This window comes from Sinocyclocheilus anshuiensis, unplaced genomic scaffold (genome assembly GCF_001515605.1).
Source record: "Sinocyclocheilus anshuiensis isolate Anshui unplaced genomic scaffold, SAMN03320099.WGS_v1.1 scaffold6599, whole genome shotgun sequence".
NCBI classification, from domain to species: domain Eukaryota; kingdom Metazoa; phylum Chordata; class Actinopteri; order Cypriniformes; family Cyprinidae; genus Sinocyclocheilus; species Sinocyclocheilus anshuiensis.
Window position 1 is genome coordinate 81,543 of NW_015544825.1, and position 18,864 is coordinate 100,406.

Genomic DNA, 18,864 nt, shown 5'->3' on the forward strand with positions numbered 1-18,864 from the left:
TACATTTAAATTTTTTTTGCTAGTCTCTGGTCCTAAGTTTGTTTGTCCAGCATCTTTTTCTGCTATAAAACTTGACATAAATGGCAGGATTGTTGGTGGTTTGCGTATTTGTCTGCAGACATGGACGAGTGCGCTGATAACGTGAATCTGTGTGAGAACGGTCAGTGTCTGAACGCGCCGGGCGGATATCGCTGCGAGTGTGAGATGGGCTTCACCCCGACTGAAGACAGCAAGGCCTGCCAGGGAAAGTGTGTCGTCCGGCAGACATCGACGAGTGTAACTTCCAGAACATCTGCGTGTTCGGATCGTGTCAGAACCTGCCGGGAATGTTTCGCTGCATCTGCGACTACGGCTACGAGCTGGACCGCAGCGGAGGAAACTGCACAGGTGAGACACACACGCACACACACACACACACACACACACACACACACACACACACACACACTCGAATCACGGCATCATGGAGAGATCTTAAGACTGTTGACAAAAGAGGCACTAAATGTGAGCGTAGCCTTGTATTTTTGTAAATTATTTTATTATTTTTTTGTAGTTTACTGTCAAATAATAAATAATTAAAGTTTAATTAAATCATTTTATATTCAAAATGTATTTTATAATTATTTATAATATTTATTTTAATTTAAATGAAAAACAATTTAATCAAATACATATTTTTCCTTAATTTATTTTATAAAAGTTTATTTGTGTGTAATTTACTTTTAATTTAAATTATTATTTGTAGGTAAATCGTTTTAGATTAATATTTGAATGAAATATATTGCATTTATATCAAGTTAGATTCATTGTCTTAATTCATTTTAAATTGAATTTTGTTGTTTTGTTGACTTGTTTGGTAACATTGATTTATTTAATTAACATTTTATTTGTTGATGTGATTTACTATATATTGACATAATAATAATAATAATAATAATAATAATAATAGTAATACACTTTTGATTAAATAATTGTATATTCATATTTAAATTACTTATGTGTAATACATTTATTTGTCTGTGTATTTTTAGTTTTGGTGAAATAATAAAAATAAAGTATAGAACTTTTAATAAATTTTACATTATTTTGTATTTGAATAAAGACATGCAAATATATACATTTCAGCAAACATCAACAAAAGAGCCTCATTTTTGAGCATCGTGGACTTAAATCCATGATGATCCACACTTAAATCCACTTATTAAATCTACACTTTATAAAAAAATAAAGTATAGAACTTTTAATAAATTTTACATTATTTTGTATTTTAATAAAGACATGCAAATATATAAATTTCAGCAAACATCAACAAAACAGCCTCATTTTTGAGCATCGTGGACTTAAATCGCTTTTTTCTCAAATTTATTTTATTTGTTTGTTTAATTTTACTTTAAATAAAATAACTAAATGCAATAAATTTTAATGAATACATTTTACATTTAATTTTAATGTTTAGTAACTATTTTAATGAACCATTTTATTTGTGTAATTCTAGTTTAAATAAAATAATAAAATAATTTTAATTAAATAATTGTCTTACATTTATATCAATATTTTAATTTATATTTCAATTTATAATAATATTGTGAAATACATTTTTTATTTAATAATTTAATTTAATAATTGCACATTTATGGAATTTCAATGTTTAGCAACGTATTAATTTTATTGTTTTTTTTTTATTAATTTAGTTGCGTAATTTACTTTTAATAAAGTACTAAACCGAATGAAGTATTTAACCTATATTTAATGCAATTTTACAATATTTTTAATAATTTGAATGAAGACATGCAGATGTATTAATCTCATCAGGACCGTGTTTCATTTCTCACTTTTGTCTCTCATCCGTCTCTCTTTGGCAGACATTAACGAGTGTTTCGACCCTGTGAACTGCATCAACGGCGTGTGCGTGAATCTGCCCGGCAGCTACCTGTGCAACTGTCCGCCGGACTTCGAGCTCAACCCGTCGGGCGTGGGCTGCGTCGGTATGGAGCCGTCCCGCTTCAGTCTGCTACATTCATCGCCATCACTGTAAACGTAACGCGGCTTGTCTCTGTTCTCTGTCAGACACGCGAGTGGGGAACTGCTTCCTGGACACGCTGGACCGCGGCGACGGAGGAATCTCCTGCAGCGCTGAGATCGGGGTGGGCGTGACCCGCGCCTCCTGCTGCTGCTCGCTGGGCGGAGCCTGGGGAAACCCCTGCGAACTCTGCCCGCCCATCAACTCCTGTACGAACAACACTACCTCAATACTGACCTCTAGCAGTCCAAACATATCGCTTTTCTCAGTGGCCAGTAATGAATCTGGAAAGCAGGGTGGCAAATAGCTAACATAACGATTATATACAGATATGCATTTCGTATATAACGAACATGCTAAAATGTTATTAAATGTGACCCTGGAGCACAAAACCAGTCATAAGTAGCACAGGTATATTTGTAGCAATAGCCAACAATACATTGTATGGATCAAAATTATCGATTTTTCTTTTATGCCAAAAATCATTAGGATATTAAGTAAAGATCATGTTGCGTGAAGATATTTTGTAAATTTCCAACTGTAAATATATCTAAAGTTAATTTTTGATCAGTAATATGTATTGCTAAGAACTTAATTTGGACAACTTCAAAGGCGATTTTCTCAATATTTAGATTTTTTTGCACCCTCAGATTCCAGATTTTCAAATAGTTGTATCTCGGCCAAAGATTATTCTATCATAAAAACCATACATCAATGGAAAGCTTATTTGTTCAGCTTTCAGTTGATGTATAAATCTTAGGTTAAAAACATGGACCCTTATGACTGGTTTTGTGGTCACATATAGTTGAAATTAAATGAAATTAGTTTACGCAATATTAACTTCAGTTTCACTTAAGCATATTTAAAAATAAGCAGCAGTGATCATTTGGATACACAGCTATATCAATATTTACAGAGCTATACATATAAAATGAATTATAAAATAAATGCATTATTATTTTTTTATTCCCACTTATTTGAGTCTTATTTTAGATTCTTGTAGAGTGTAACAAAAATACAAGCAAGAGACCGATATATCGGTAAATATTTAGCTATTTTCCAATCAGCCGATACATTTTTAATAATATGTACAATTATTATTCCCACTTATTTTAGTCTTATTTTAGTTTCTTGTAAAGTGTAACAAAAATACAAGCATGAGACCGATAAATCTGTAAATATTTAGCTATTTTCCAATCAGCCGATAAATTATTAAGAATATATATATATATATATATTTTTTATTCCGACTTATTTGAGTGTTATTTTAGTTTCTTGTAAAGTGTAACAAAAGTACATGCAAGAGACCGATATATCGGTAAATATTTAGCTATTTTCGAATCAGCCGATAATTTATTAAGAATATATACAATTATTATTATTTTTTTATTCCGACTTATTTGAGTCTTATTTTAGTTTATTGTAAAGTGTAACAAAAATACATGCAAGAGACCGATATAGCGGTAAATATTTAGCTATTTTCCAATCAGCCGATAAATTATTAAGAATATATACAATTATTATTATTTTTTTATTCCGACTTATTTGAGTCTTATTTTAGTATATTGTAAAGTGTAACAAAAATACATGCAAGAGACCGATATATCGGTAAATATTTAGCTATTTTCCAATCAGCCGATAAATCATTAAGAATATATACGATTATTTATGTTTTATTCCCACTTATTTGAGTCTTAGTTTCTTGTAAAGTGTAACACAAATACAAGTAAGAGACCGATATATCTGTAAATATTTAGCTATTTTCCCATCAGCCGATACCTGTGCTGTAGTAAAACCACCTAAAACTTGAATTCCCAGAGACAATTTTTGCCTCATTTACTGTCATTTAATAGTAATTTGTACAAATATATGATAATTTTAACAGCTGTCGCTCACTCTGCTACCTAAATATCGCTACAAGCATCAGCCAATTAAAAACAGTCGAAAATGCCACTCACTCATTCTGCCACGAGCACAGACTGATTGTATTGAACTGTGTGTCTCCTCACAGCCGAGTACAAAACGCTGTGCCCCGGAGGAGAGGGTTTCCGGCCCAATCCCATCACCGTCATCCTGGAGGGTAAGAGCGGATCAACAGTGCTACACCTGCGGTCTGAGTCTAACGACGCCTACATTAATAATCTCTCTGTCCCACTCTCAGACATCGACGAGTGCCAGGAGCTGCCCGGTCTGTGTCAGGGGGGAAACTGCGTCAACACCTTCGGCAGCTTCCAGTGCGAGTGTCCCGCCGGATACTACCTCAACGAGGAGACGCGCATCTGCGAAGGTCCGACCGACAGCAGCCAAAGAGCTCAGAGAGATTTTAGTGTTTAGTCATTTTATTCAGCAATTTAAATTTAAATTTAGTAATTTAATTGCATTTTTAGTCATTTAATTATTTGATTAATTGTTATTTATGCATTAATTTATTTGTTTAATTGACTTTTAATTAAATATAACATTGAAATATTAATATAACAATAATGAACATTTAATTAAACAATTTAATATTTATATTAAATATATAATGAATTTCAATCATTAATTAATTTTTAATCAAATTTACATTTATTGAATTTTAATGTTAAGTAACCTTGATTTATTTTAGGAATGTATTTTCAATTAAATATTTTATTTTTGTAATTTAAATTAAATAATTAACTTTTAATTAAATGTAATTTTAAATTCAATTTAAACAATATACAAAAAAATGCATGTCAATATTCTAATAATTAAATTTATTTAATTAAATGTACATATATTTTTATGAATTATTTTAATAATTCATAATTGTGTGATTTTAATTAAATAAAATAACTTAAATAATTTTATAATAAATGTATGAGTATTTTAATTTCAATGTAGATTCATATTTGAATACTTTAATGTGGAATTTACTTTTAAGTGAATAAAAATGATTACATTTGAATTAATTTCAATTACATGTTTATACTAAAGTTAAATATTAATATTTTTAAGAATTAAATTAACTTTTAATTACATTTATTGAATTAAAATTTTTAGTAACCTTAATTTATTTTTATGAATGTATTTATATGAGCAATTTATATTAATTCAATTTCATTTACTTTTATCTAAAAAATAAAATAATTACTTTGTCATTTCTTATTTACAAATTTTATTTTAAGTATTTTTTATGAAAGTAGTTTTATATTAAATTTATATTATTTAATATTTTTTTGTATTTTTATAATTTTTTATCATTTTTAATTATTTAAAGGGGTGCTATTATGCTTTTTCACTTTTTCAACTTTAGTTAGTCTGTAATGTTGCTGTTTGAGCATGAAAAAGATCTGCAAAGTTACAAAGCTCAAAGTCCACTTCAAAAAGAGATATTTTATTTAACAGAAATCACTTTTCAAAAGTTTAGTAACTTTTATTTGAATGTATTTTATTTAATTTAAATGCATTACTTTTATTTAACTTTATTTGAATGTTTATGAATGTATTTTTATGAATTTGTGTAATTTACTTTTAATGAAATTATTAACACTATATAACTTATCTTGAATTAATTTTACGGTATTTAATTTGTATAATTGTAATAAAAACATCTATAAAAGGAGCAACGAGACAGAAAGAGTTGGAGTCGATCGAGTGTCTGAATGCTGATATATTTTCTGATGGATTCTCTCAGATATTGATGAATGTACGGCACACATCGGCATCTGCGGTCCAGGAACCTGCTACAACACGCTGGGAAACTACACCTGCGTCTGTCCGCCCGAGTACATGCAGGTGAACGGAGGAAACAACTGCATGGGTAAGAGTCGCTCGGCGAGCGTTTAGGACTGAATCACAGCTTCCTGAGCTCATCCGTGTTTGTTTCACAGATATGAGAAAGAGCGTGTGCTACCGCAACTTCAACGACACCTGCGAGAACGAGCTCTCCTTCAACATGACCAAGAAGATGTGCTGCTGCGCCTATAACGTGGGCAAAGCCTGGAACAGACCCTGCGAGGCCTGTCCCACACCAGCCACGTGTGAGTGTGGGAGAAGCATGTCTAAATACATAATGAAAGTGGATGCCAGTGGCATTCAACAAAAGTCAAAATAATGGAGGAGAAATCACTGAGAAAATACACAGACATTACTATGCATTGCATTGCACAAAATAAAATGTAAAAAAGAAATGATATAAAACAAAATGCATTGCATAAAATAAAAAAATACATATAGAAAATAACTAATATAAATATAAATCATTTAATTTAGTTGGGCCTTGGTTTCTGATGGTGTGGTATTCAAATGTACACTTCATTTGCATTGCTTGGCTTTGAATAAAATTTAATAAATATTAAATTAAATGTGTTGTGCCGCATACAATTAAAAATATAAATAAATATATCTCATAGTTTCTGAGGGTGTGGCATTCAAATTTAGGCAAATTTTCCATTGCATAAAATAAAATAGTATAAAATTAAAAATAAATATAGAAATATAAATAATTTAGGCAGTCATTAGGTGGGACTTGGTTTCTGAAGGTGTGCATTAAAATTCAGGCTACTTTTGAAATAAATCAAATTTGAAATTGTAAAATTATTTTTAAGCAGTGAAAATATTTTAGGTGGGTCTTGGTTTCTGAAGGTGTGGCATTAAAATTTAGGCTATTTTTTAATTAAATTAAATTAGGCCTTGGTGTGGCATTCAAATTCAGGCTCCATTTGCATGGAATAAAAAAAATAAAGTAAAATTAAAAAAAATGGAATTAAATATATAAATAAAAGAATTTGAAGGTGTGTATTAAAATTCAGGCTACTTTTGAATTAAATTAAATTAAATTTTAAATTAAATTAAGTTGTAAAATTATTTTTAAGCAGTAAAGTTATTTTAGGTGGGTCTTGGTTTCTGAAGGTGTGGCATTAAAATTGAGGCTACTTTTTTTAAAATAAAAAATAGGAAATAAATACATAAATAAAATAATTTGGGTCTTTGTTTCTGAGGGTGTGGCATTCAAAGTCACAAGTCAAAATACAATAGAATAAAATGCATTGCACAGCACTGCATAAAATAAAAAAACGATATAAAAATAAATATACAAATATTAACGATTTAAGCAATTTTTGGCATTGAAATTCAGGCTATTTTTGCTTTGCATCGCATAAAATTAAAGTAAAATAAATGTATATAAATAATTTAAGCATTCATTATTTGGGTCTTGTTTTTCTGAGGCTGTGGCATTAAATTCAGTCTCCGGACTGATTATATTCTCACTGATGTGTGTTTATTTTGTGTCTCCTGCAGCCGAGTATCAGCTGCTGTGTGGAAATCAGGCTCCCGGTTTCATCATCGACATTCACACCGGAAAACCCATCGGTGAGTCGGCTGAAACATCTCACTTCATCAACACACGCTCTGCGCGAGCACTTTCAAACGAACGGCATGTTTATATTCCCCCCAGATATCGACGAGTGCCGCGAGATCCCGGGAATCTGCGCGAACGGCGTCTGCATCAACCAGATCGGCAGTTTCCGCTGCGAGTGTCCGATGGGCTTCAGCTACAACAACATCCTGCTCATCTGCGAAGGTAGCGACGCGCGAATGCCTCTGTACTGAAGATCGCTGTCGTATTTCTTGACTTACGCCGTCTGTTTGCCACAGATATCGACGAGTGCAACAGCGGCGACAATCTGTGCCAGCGAAACGCCAACTGCATCAACATCCCCGGCAGCTACCGCTGCGAGTGTTCGGCCGGATTCAAGCTGTCGCCCAGCGGAGCCTGCCTCGGTGAGTCCGCCACTGTTTAGCAAATTTACTAAATAAATTAAAGGGGTCATATGATGCTATTTTAAAGATCATTATTTGGTGTATTTGGTGTAACAGAATATGTTGACATGCTTTAATGTTCAAAAAACACATTATTTTTCAAATAAAGGAAAACTTGAAATCGCATCATATGACCCCTTTAAATTAAAAATGTAATAAAATAAAAATGATTTAACCAGTCATTAGATGGGTTCGTTTTTGCCATTCAAATTCAGTCAGAATAAAACAAAACAAAATAAATCATTTAAGTAGGCATTAATTGCGCACAATTTTTTTTTTTGTGCAAAACCACTTGCACAACTTTAGCAGGCACAATGTGTGCTGGTATAATGTTATTGCTATTTATGCAACTGGGGTTCATTATAAAATGCGCCAGATTCACAAAAATCTGTGCTGTTTATTTAATTAACATTGTTTTGGTTGTATTATTTTACAGGGATGTTTGTTTACATTTTATAGTCATTGTGGCAGCAATAATTGAATCTAAAATTATTTACATAAATTATATTTGTTTATTTTATTTTATTTTATTTAAATGCAGACTAAATTTGAAAGCCACACCTTAAAAGAACCAACTCGAGTAATGACTGCTTAATTATTCTTATTTATTATTTTGTTTGATTTAATTGTTTATTTTGACTTTATTTTATGCAAATTAACTTTTTTATTTAAATAGACCCTGAATTTGAACTTCAAAAAACAACCCATCTAACGTCTACTTAAATTATTTAAAAAAAAAAATGTATGACTGATAAATTACTTATTATTTTTCATTGTTTTTTTTTTATTTTATGCAAATAGACAATGATTTGAATGCCACAACCAGCGTTGGGTGTAATTAGTTTCTAAGTAATTATTTACTGTAATTTAATTACTTTTCCCTTGAAAAAGTAAAGTAAGGGATTACTCTTACTAGTGATAATTGGGCTCTAATCTAAAGTGTGACCAGAATAATTTATGTAGTTATCTTTTTATTTATTTGAATGAAATTAAAAGAACCGTTTCATGTCTATCCTTGTATCATTAACTTGTTTTATTTTATTATTAAAATTTATTATTTTATTTTATTACTAATTCACTACTTTTTAAAATCTTTTTAAAATATATTTATTTGTTTTTTATCTTATTTGTTCATAAAGTGTCATTTCTGGCTGATTTTGTGGCTTTATTGTGTTGTGGCGGCGTGTTTTGTCAGACCGCAACGAGTGTCAGGAGATCCCGAACGTCTGCAGTCACGGCGAGTGCATCGACACTCAGGGCAGCTTCCGCTGTCTGTGCCACAACGGCTTCAAGACCACACCGGACCAGACCATGTGCATGGGTGAGTGTCTGCAGCGGTTATCGATCGCTCTGAATCACGTGTGATGGGCTTAATCTCACTGTCTCTGGCAGATATCGACGAGTGCGAGCGGCAGCCATGTGGAAACGGCACCTGTAAAAACACTGTGGGCTCCTACAACTGCCTGTGCTTCCCCGGCTTCGAGCTCACGCACAACAATGACTGCATGGGTGAGAAAACAACTGTTACAGCTTCTGGACGCTTATAGAGCCACCATAATGTGACTGGAAACCTGTTAATAATATATTTCCATAATGACTATGATTATTAGAGCCCGACCGATATGGTTTTTTTGGGGGCCGATGCCGACACCGATATTAGGGAGTAAAACAAGACCGATACCGATATATCGGCCGATATTCTTTATGTGTAGGCTATATTATAGTACAGTATAGTCAAAAGTTTGGACACACTTCCCATTTCCCCAACTTTTGACTGGTACTGTATATAGAATACAGTATATAGCCTACATAAACAGAATATATATACATAAACACATTTTTAACATCTAAAATGAATAAATAATAATAATGATTATGGACGAATCTCACATAAACACAGTTCAATAATATATTTTTTCACAAACTCTGTGTTGTGTATTTTCTTGTAATCAAATGAACATGCAGAACATTCGTATTTAAATAAGTCTTTTTGCAGTTTAATATTCACAGACACAGTCTATATGTACTGACCTGTTTTTTATTTATTCATCAAAATACGACAAATTCCATTAAATTCCGCGTTATACAGTAAATTCAGTTTTTATGACTGGATTCCGCGATTCCGTCCATGTTTTCTGCATCGCGGAAATCATAGGGCCCTACTAATGTAGCAAACGAATATGATAAGCTCATTGTGAGAGTAAAAGACGGGGACATTGATATTTATTTACTTTAGCATTGAGTCTCTCCAACTAGGTGTCAACGTAGCGTTGAATCACCATTCAACAGACTCAAGCCACCACCGCACTGCTGTCTATTGGACTGCAGAAAGATACTAACTATACTAACGGCGCGGCGTGACAAAATACAATAGACTTCTATTGTATCATTGCCGTGTGATGTGACCGATGTGATAAGCATGAGTTCTGGTATAAACACCAGCATTGACTGAGTGGTCAGCTCCGGTGGCCGTAACAAAGGCTTTAATGCGTCGCAGATGCGTGCCGTGATGCGGAGATCAGCTCTAGTCTCTAACGTCACTGAATCTGCTGTTAAAAATTAACCATCCACAGAAGCATTTAATCTGCATTATATGTTCTGTAAAAAACAATGTTCATATCGGCAGCATATTCGCCGATACCGATATATCTGCGACATGCTCATATCGGCCGATAATATCGGCAAAACGATATATCGGTCGGGCTCTAATGATTACGTGATATTTTTATCAGTTTGAAACTTTACAATTTTAACATTTATTTTAAACTTTTTAGATTGTGATTTTAACCATTTAAACTTTAAATACATGATTAACTACTTAATATTGTAAAGAAGTTTGCATATTAGCAGGAAAGACTTCAATGTTTCCTTTAATTAAAATGAAACTGAAACAGGATGTTAAAGTTTTTTTTTTAACTTTAACCATTTAAACTCTTTGAATACATAATTAACCATTTAATATCACAAAGAAATGCGCATATTATCAGCATTAAAGACTAAAATGTTTCATTTTGATTAAAGGAAAATAAACATTTTAGTCTTTATTGCTGATAATATGCACACTGATATTAAATGGTTAATTATGTATTTAAATGTTTGAGTTTAAATGGTTAAAATCGCATTAGAAAAGTTAAAAAAATTTTAAAGGTTCGTTTTGAATAAAGGAAAGGAAATAATTGTAAAATTGATTTCAAACTTTTTTGTGTGATTTTTAACCATTTAAAGACTAAAATATTTCCTATAATTTAATCAAAATGAAATGTTATGATTTTAAATGTATTTTAAACTTTTTATGATGTGACCATTTAAACTCTTAGAATACATAATTAACTATTTAATATTGTAAAGAAATTTGCATATTAGCAGGAAAGACTTAAATGTTTCCTTCAATTAAAATTAAACTTTACAATTTTAAATTTATTTTAAACTTTTTATAATGTGACTTTAACCATTTAAACTCGTAAAGAAATTTGCATATTAGCAGGAAAGACTTAAATGCTTCCTTCAATTAAAATGAAACTTTACAATTTTAAATTTATTTTAAACTTTATAATGTGGCTTTAACCATTTAAACTTTTTAAATACATGATTAACAATTTAACATTGTAAATAAATGTGCATATTTTACAATTTTATTTATCTTAATATTTTAAACGTTTTATATTGCGACTTCAACCATTTAAACACATACATAATTAACTATTTAATACTGTACAGAAATTTGTCTTTAATTGTTTTGGTTTTTTGTGTGTGTGTTTTACATTTTTACAGATAATTATAAGCAATAATTAATAATAATTAAGTCCAAAATGTTGGGTCTTCAAACATTTTGAAATAAAATATTATGCTAAATATATGAGCTAAAATGTGCATGCAAAGATAATGTACTCATTTTGTAATCATATTTTGGACGTTTTATGAACATTGTAGTTAAAATGTCACAGAAATTCAATATACCGACCATCATTTGTTACTGATTCTACGAGTGTTAATCTCAAACTATGTGTACACGTGTGATATCCTAATGACAGCAGAGGTGGTTTCTGATGAGGAATGCTTGTGTGTTCAGATATCGACGAGTGCAGCGTTCACGCCAGTCAGGTGTGCAGGAACGGCCAGTGCATCAACAGCATGGGCTCCTTCAGGTGTCTGTGTCTGGACGGATATAACCTGACGCCGGATGGCAAGAACTGCGTCGGTGAGCCTCTTACTGTACAGATCATCAACAGAGACCCCTGACACCTCTTTAACTACCCGTAGACCAAATAAGCCAAATAACCTCGCTTTTGTAATATAAAATACAGTTTGACAAAATAAGCGTGAGCACACTCCTTATTTCAAAATAAAAATCCCACGTTTTGTTAGCAATTTAAATATTTACATTTACAAATACATTTTATATATTAATCATAATTTGTGTTTTGCGATTTATAAATAGCGTTTTATTAGTTGAAGGTGAATAATATTAATAAATCAATTCTAGATGTTCATAAACATGCATTTGTTTACATAAAGTAGGGTGTTTTATTAGTTTTACTCACATCAGATATTTATAAATACGATGTACACATATTTTAAATATATTTTATTATGTGTCTCATATTACTAATTTTTTTATGTATTTTATAAATATAATAAAATATTATATAAAATAAAATAAATATTATTTTATCTAGATAAAGTAGGGCATTTTAGTAGTTTTACCTAGTGTAAATTTATAAATAAAATATGTAATTAATTTCTTTAAATATTGGTATTTTACAATTGAATTAGATGAAATATGGTGATTCATTAATTGTATTTAGCAAAAATTTGTTTTACATAAAAATATTTATAAATAAGATGTTTACATATTTTAAATATATTTTATCATATATATTACTAATATTTCATACATTTTATATAATATTTTGCCATTAATACGTTTTTTTTTTAGATAATGTAGGGTGTTTTATTAGTTGTACCTAATGTACATTTATAAATAAAAATAGATATTTATAAATATTGATTTTAAAATATTTGCTTTATAAATACTAACTTTAAATATTGATATTTTGCAATTGAATTAGATGACCGGGTGTTTTTATTAGTCATATTTAGGACGAATTTGTGTTTTACATTCAAATATTTAGAAATAAAATGTATACACATTTCATATCTATTATAGATTTTATATTAAAAAGAAATACATTAAAAATTATAAATTTTTTTGTACAAGTATAACATATCTATTATCATTTATTACATATTTTATTTGTCAGATATATATTATATAATTTATATACATATTTAACCACTATTTTTTAGATAAATTTGTTTGCCAAACACTGCTTAGAATTTTTATTTTTTTTTGTATAATTAAAAACACATCACCCTGTTATCAAAGCTGCTGTTTTTAGTCATTTAAAGACTTTTTCAGACTGCTATCTTTGCTGTAGTTTAGTTGCTCTGGTCATCATGTATTGTGTTGTGCAGGACTGTAATTAATTAGGCCTGTCATGATAACAACTTTTTGTTGTGCGATATATTGCCCCATTAAAAAAATTGCGATAAGCCATATTATTGTCATTTTAACACCATTTTATGACAGATTTTTCCCTGACTATCTTTTCTCTGTAACTTTAACTGTCACCCCCCATTTTTTAAAATAGGCATGCAGGTGCACTATCCAAACTTAAATTGTTGTAATTTATGAACATTTTGGAATACAGACATAAGGGTGGCCTCTTTTTAAAGAAGAAAATCAGCAGATTATCGCAAAAGTGGAGTTTTTTTAAAGAATTAAAGTATCAAAAAGTTATGCTAGTTTAAATTTACTGTAAAGAAAATGCACTATATTAATTTTATTATTTTATTTTATATATAATAAATATTTTACATAACAGGTTTTACTCTAAAATTGATATAAAATTAAAGCCTTATGTCTAAATAAGTTATGTTCCAAATTTGAAGTTGATATGAAAAAAATTGAGGTTCCTCTGAGATTTTATGTAGGGTGTTATACCACAAACAGCCACTGGGTGCCATCCAAACGCCATTAAATTTGTTGATGCATTTTTCACAAATGTCTAGATTTCTCTGTCAATATTACTTAATATTACAATATTACTCAAAATAACCACCAAATATGGAATCCTGAGACTCAGACCTTTCCAATTATATGTTTTTTGTCAAGATTATAAAAAGTTTTGATTGTAAAAGAGCGTAATGCATTTTGTAATATGACACTTGACACTGCCCACTAAGGGGGAGGAGACCGCCAAAAGATTTTAAAGTACCATTTCCATGGTAACGCAATGTCCGATTTGAAAATGGTGAAATCAAGATGAATCTTGGGCTTCTAAGCTTTCAAATGATATATGATTTATGATGATTACTAAAGGATTTGATAGAGAAAAATGACAAAAAAAAAGAGTTGGACGGTGACAGTTAAGGGGTTAAGGGTGCACACTATTGCTGAAAAACACAATCACTACTCAGCAGTCAGATGTGCGTATGCACAAAGACACAGATCCCTAAACAAGGCCATATCTGCAGATGAAACTTTGTAGAAGCATTTTTTAAATTTGAACTAGCACCAACTACACCACGTTATGTACGAGAAGCTGCGAAAGACACAGGTGCAAGTGGAATGTACAAAACATTTTTTTATCGTGTTTTTATAGTGTTTTGTAAATATCATGCAAATGTAATGTAATGTATGTAAATATAATGGGCGATATATTGCGTCACCAAAAATGACTGAGGTCATGTACATATATTGTGCGATAAGTCGATGTATTGATTATTGCGACAGGCCTAACTGTAATGTAATGATGTGAGTGTTTGTGTGGTGTCAGATATTAACGAGTGCGTGACGCTGCCGGGCGCCTGTCAGCCGGGGACCTGTCAGAATCTGGACGGCTCGTTCCGCTGCATCTGTCCGCCCGGATACGAGGTGCAGAACGACAAGTGTGTGGGTAAGAGCTTCAGTCACACACACACACACACACACACACCTGTGAGCCGCGCTGACCCGTCCCGTCCTGCACAGATATCAACGAGTGCAACGTGGAGCCCAACATCTGTCAGTTCGGCACGTGTAAAAACACGCCGGGCAGCTTCCAGTGCCTCTGTCAGCCCGGGTTCGTGCTGTCCGACAACGGCCGCCGCTGCTTCGGTGAGAAACACATTTCATCATATCAATCGCCTTTTATAATCAATTAAAGCAATAAGCCCCGTGAAGCCGTGGTTTACAGTGAATTTTATAACAGCTAAGGGGCGTTGTTGGGCACGACGCGAACGCGAAAACCCCCTTAGCTGTTATAAATTCACTGTAAACCACGGCTTCACAGGGCTTATTGCTTTTATAAAACGGTTATTCCATATACGTAGTAAGGTTTCACAAAATAAAACAGAGCAAATAAAGTGTAATGATATTAATAAAAACAGTATTCTTCCACCAAACAATGTAGTTCCTCAGAAACAGTTGTGGTTCCAACAAAGTGGTTGCCGAGCGACACACAGAAGTAAACAAAGGTGTATGTTTGTAGAGTAATTTACAACAGCTTCGAACACGGCTCAACCAATCAGAATCAAGGACCGGAACTCTCCATTTTATACATTTTATTTTATTATGTTGCTGTTTACAACTATTATTTTTATTATTTTAGGTGAACTGCCTTATTAAATAGATCTGAGTTCTATCGTATGAATCCGTTTAATAAATCATTCTAGTGTAGTTGTGTGAATTTATAAATAGAATATAAATGTTCATAGTTATTCATGTGTTTAAATATTGATATTTTGCAATTGTGGAATTGTTTTTTACATACACGATTTTATAAAATTAAAAAACTTTTAATTTTGATCATTTAAATTCAACAAACCATTTAATAATTTCATAAAATCTGTTTCATATTGTGAATAAATCACTCTAAATTAGTGCTGTCAAACGATTAATCGCGATTAATCGCATCCAATATTTTATTTTAATAAAGTCATGTTTAATTAGTTGTACTTAGTGTAAAATTTATAAATAAATAAACTATGAATGTTCCATATATATGTTTGTTAAAATATTTATATTTTGCAATTGAATTAGACGGAATAGTATGGGTTTTTTTCTAAGATGTATTTAACGTTTTTTTTTTACATAAAATATTTATAAGTAAGATTTAAAAATTTCATACATTTTTAAAGTTTTATTTAATTAATAAATCATTTTCAATTTCATATATTTTTAATATAATTAATAAATTAATAATGTAATAACGATTAATAAACAATTTTTAGTCATTTAAATTTGCATAGTTCAATTTAACAAAAATTTAATTATTTATTAAAAATAGTTTTATATAATTAATAACTCATTCTACATTTTATACGAAAATTTGTAGTAATTTTGATCATTTAATTTAATGAAAAATTTAATGTGTTTTAATTGTTTTAATTAAGATTTTAACATTTTATTATGTCAAACTAAAGTATATGTATTCATATTTAGTTAAATTTAACAAAAATTTAATTATTTATTAAAAATAGTTTTATATAATTAATAACTCATTCTACATTTTATAAGAAAATTTGTAGTAATTTTGATCATTTAATTTAATGAAAAATTTAATGTGTTTTAATTGTTTTAATTAAGATTTTAACATTTTATTATGTCAAACTAAAGTATATGTATTCATATTTAAAATTTTTTTTATATATTATAGAACACTAATACTTCATGTATTTTCTATAATGTTTCATATATGTTGCCATTAATAAAATGTTATTTACATAAAGTAGGGTGTTTTATTAGTTGTACTTCATGTAAATTTATAAATGAATTATTCATATTCATAAATATCAATAGGTTTAAACACTGATATTCTGCAATTGCATTAGATGATATAGGGTGTTTTATTAGTTGTATTTAGCATTAATGTATGCGTTACGTAAAATATTTATAAAAAATATTATTTTATTATAAAATTATTATATTTAAATTATTTTTATACAATATGTTGTCATTTATAATGATGTATAAAGTAGTAGAAATGAAATCAAAATATTCATCACTTTGAAGTGAGGTATATTACTGTATTTAGCAGCTCTGTGTATTTTCCTCACATGAATGTGTGTGTTTGTGGTCAGACACGCGCGAGAGCTTCTGCTTCACGCGGTTTGAAGCAGGCAAATGCTCCGTCCCCAAACCGCTCAACACCACCAAAGCCAAGTGCTGCTGCAGCCTGCTGCCGGGCGAGGGATGGGGCGACCCCTGCGAGCTGTGTCCACGTGAGACCGAGGGTAACTGAACAAAACTATTCAGCTAGTTCAGAAAAACTGCTTTATAGCATTGATACATCATTCGAATTATTACAGATACATTTTTGTTATTTTAATCGTTTAATTTAACAAAAAAAGCTTTAAGAATTTAAGACAGTCGTCTCGTATATTAATAAATAGTTCTACATTCTATTAAAAATTTTTTTTATATTATTTGATCATTTAATTTCACAAAAAACAATAGTTTCATGAAAATGTAACTAAATGATATAATTTAATGTTTTATATAATTAATAAATAGTTCTAATTTTAATACATTTTAGTCATTTTAATTTTGATAATTTAAAATGTGTAATTATTTTTCATCATTTAATTTAACAAGGAAATAGTTTCATGAAAATGTAACTAAATGAAATAATTTAGTAATGTTTTACGTAATTGATAAATAGTTCTAATTTTAATCAATTTTAGTCATTTTAATTTTGATTATTTCAAATGTGTAGTATTATTTGATCATTTGATTTAACAAAAAAAACTGTAGTTTCATGAAAATGTAACTAAATGAAATAATTTAGTAATGTTTTACGTAATTGATAAATAGTTCTAAGGACAAAATACAATAGTTACTACAGTCTTGTTACTCCAATTTATAATAATATTGCACAAAATATGAATTTATTATGATATAATTATGCAAAATTAATACAAAACAAAAACACAAAAATATACAATAATATTATATAATATATTATATAATATAATGTTGTATTTTTCTGTATAGTAAAAATACTACTTCAGTATTTTATGCAATATTAATAGAAACTGGAGTGACTGAAGTAACTATTGTATTTTGCCAAATTATTTACTAGGCTAAATAAGTAATATTAATAATAATAATAATAATAATAATAATAATAATTTAATGTTATGTAATATTAATGTAAATTGGAGTATTGAGAATGTAGTGATATAATTTTGTCCAATTATATTGTCTAGGATACATTTTTAACATGTATTTTAAATAATAATAATAATAATATTTAAAATTGTATGCAAAATCAGCATAAAACAAATACATACAATATTTATATTTTATTTATGTATTAATAATAATAATAAATAATAATATTGTATTTTATGCAATATTAATATAAAAGCAAGTAAAATAAATAAGAAATATGATAAAAAGAAGAAGAATTATTTATATTTTATATAATTATGTAATAATAGGTCAAATTTGACCAATATTATGCAATTAAAATCTGTAACATTTTTATTTGATGTTACCTAAACCATTTTCTGTATTGCATACTGGATATAATTTAAATTTACACAAGTAATTTAGTAGTTTTTATATAGCATGTGCTCATGGTGCTGTTGCCGTCTGTCTTGTTGCATAAGTCATCTCAGATCATCTCTCTCTCTCTGGCAGATCTGAACGAATGCCGCAGCAAGCCGGGGATCTGCAAGAATGGCCGCTGCGTCAACACCGTGGGCAGCTACCGCTGCGAATGTAACGAGGGTTTCGAGCCGAGCTCCACGCGCACAGAGTGCATCGGTAAGAGCCAGCGGCCAATCAGAACGCGGCTGAAAGAGCCAGCGGCCAATCAGAACGCGGCTGAAAGAGCCAGCGGCCAATCAGAACGCGGCTGAAAGAGCCAGCGGCCAATCAGAACGCGGCTGAAAGAGCCAGCGGCCAATCAGAACGCGGCTGAAAGAGCCAGCGGCCAATCAGAATGCGGCTGAAAGAGCCAGTGGCCAATCAGAATGCGGCTGAAAGAGCCAGTGGCCAATCAGAATGC

General features: G+C 30.4%; 1 pseudogene; it reads left to right on the forward strand.

Moving 5' to 3' along the window:
* The window catches only part of LOC107698245 (fibrillin-2-like), a 68,434-nt pseudogene that overhangs the window by 47,318 nt on the left and 2,252 nt on the right, over positions 1–18,864 (forward strand).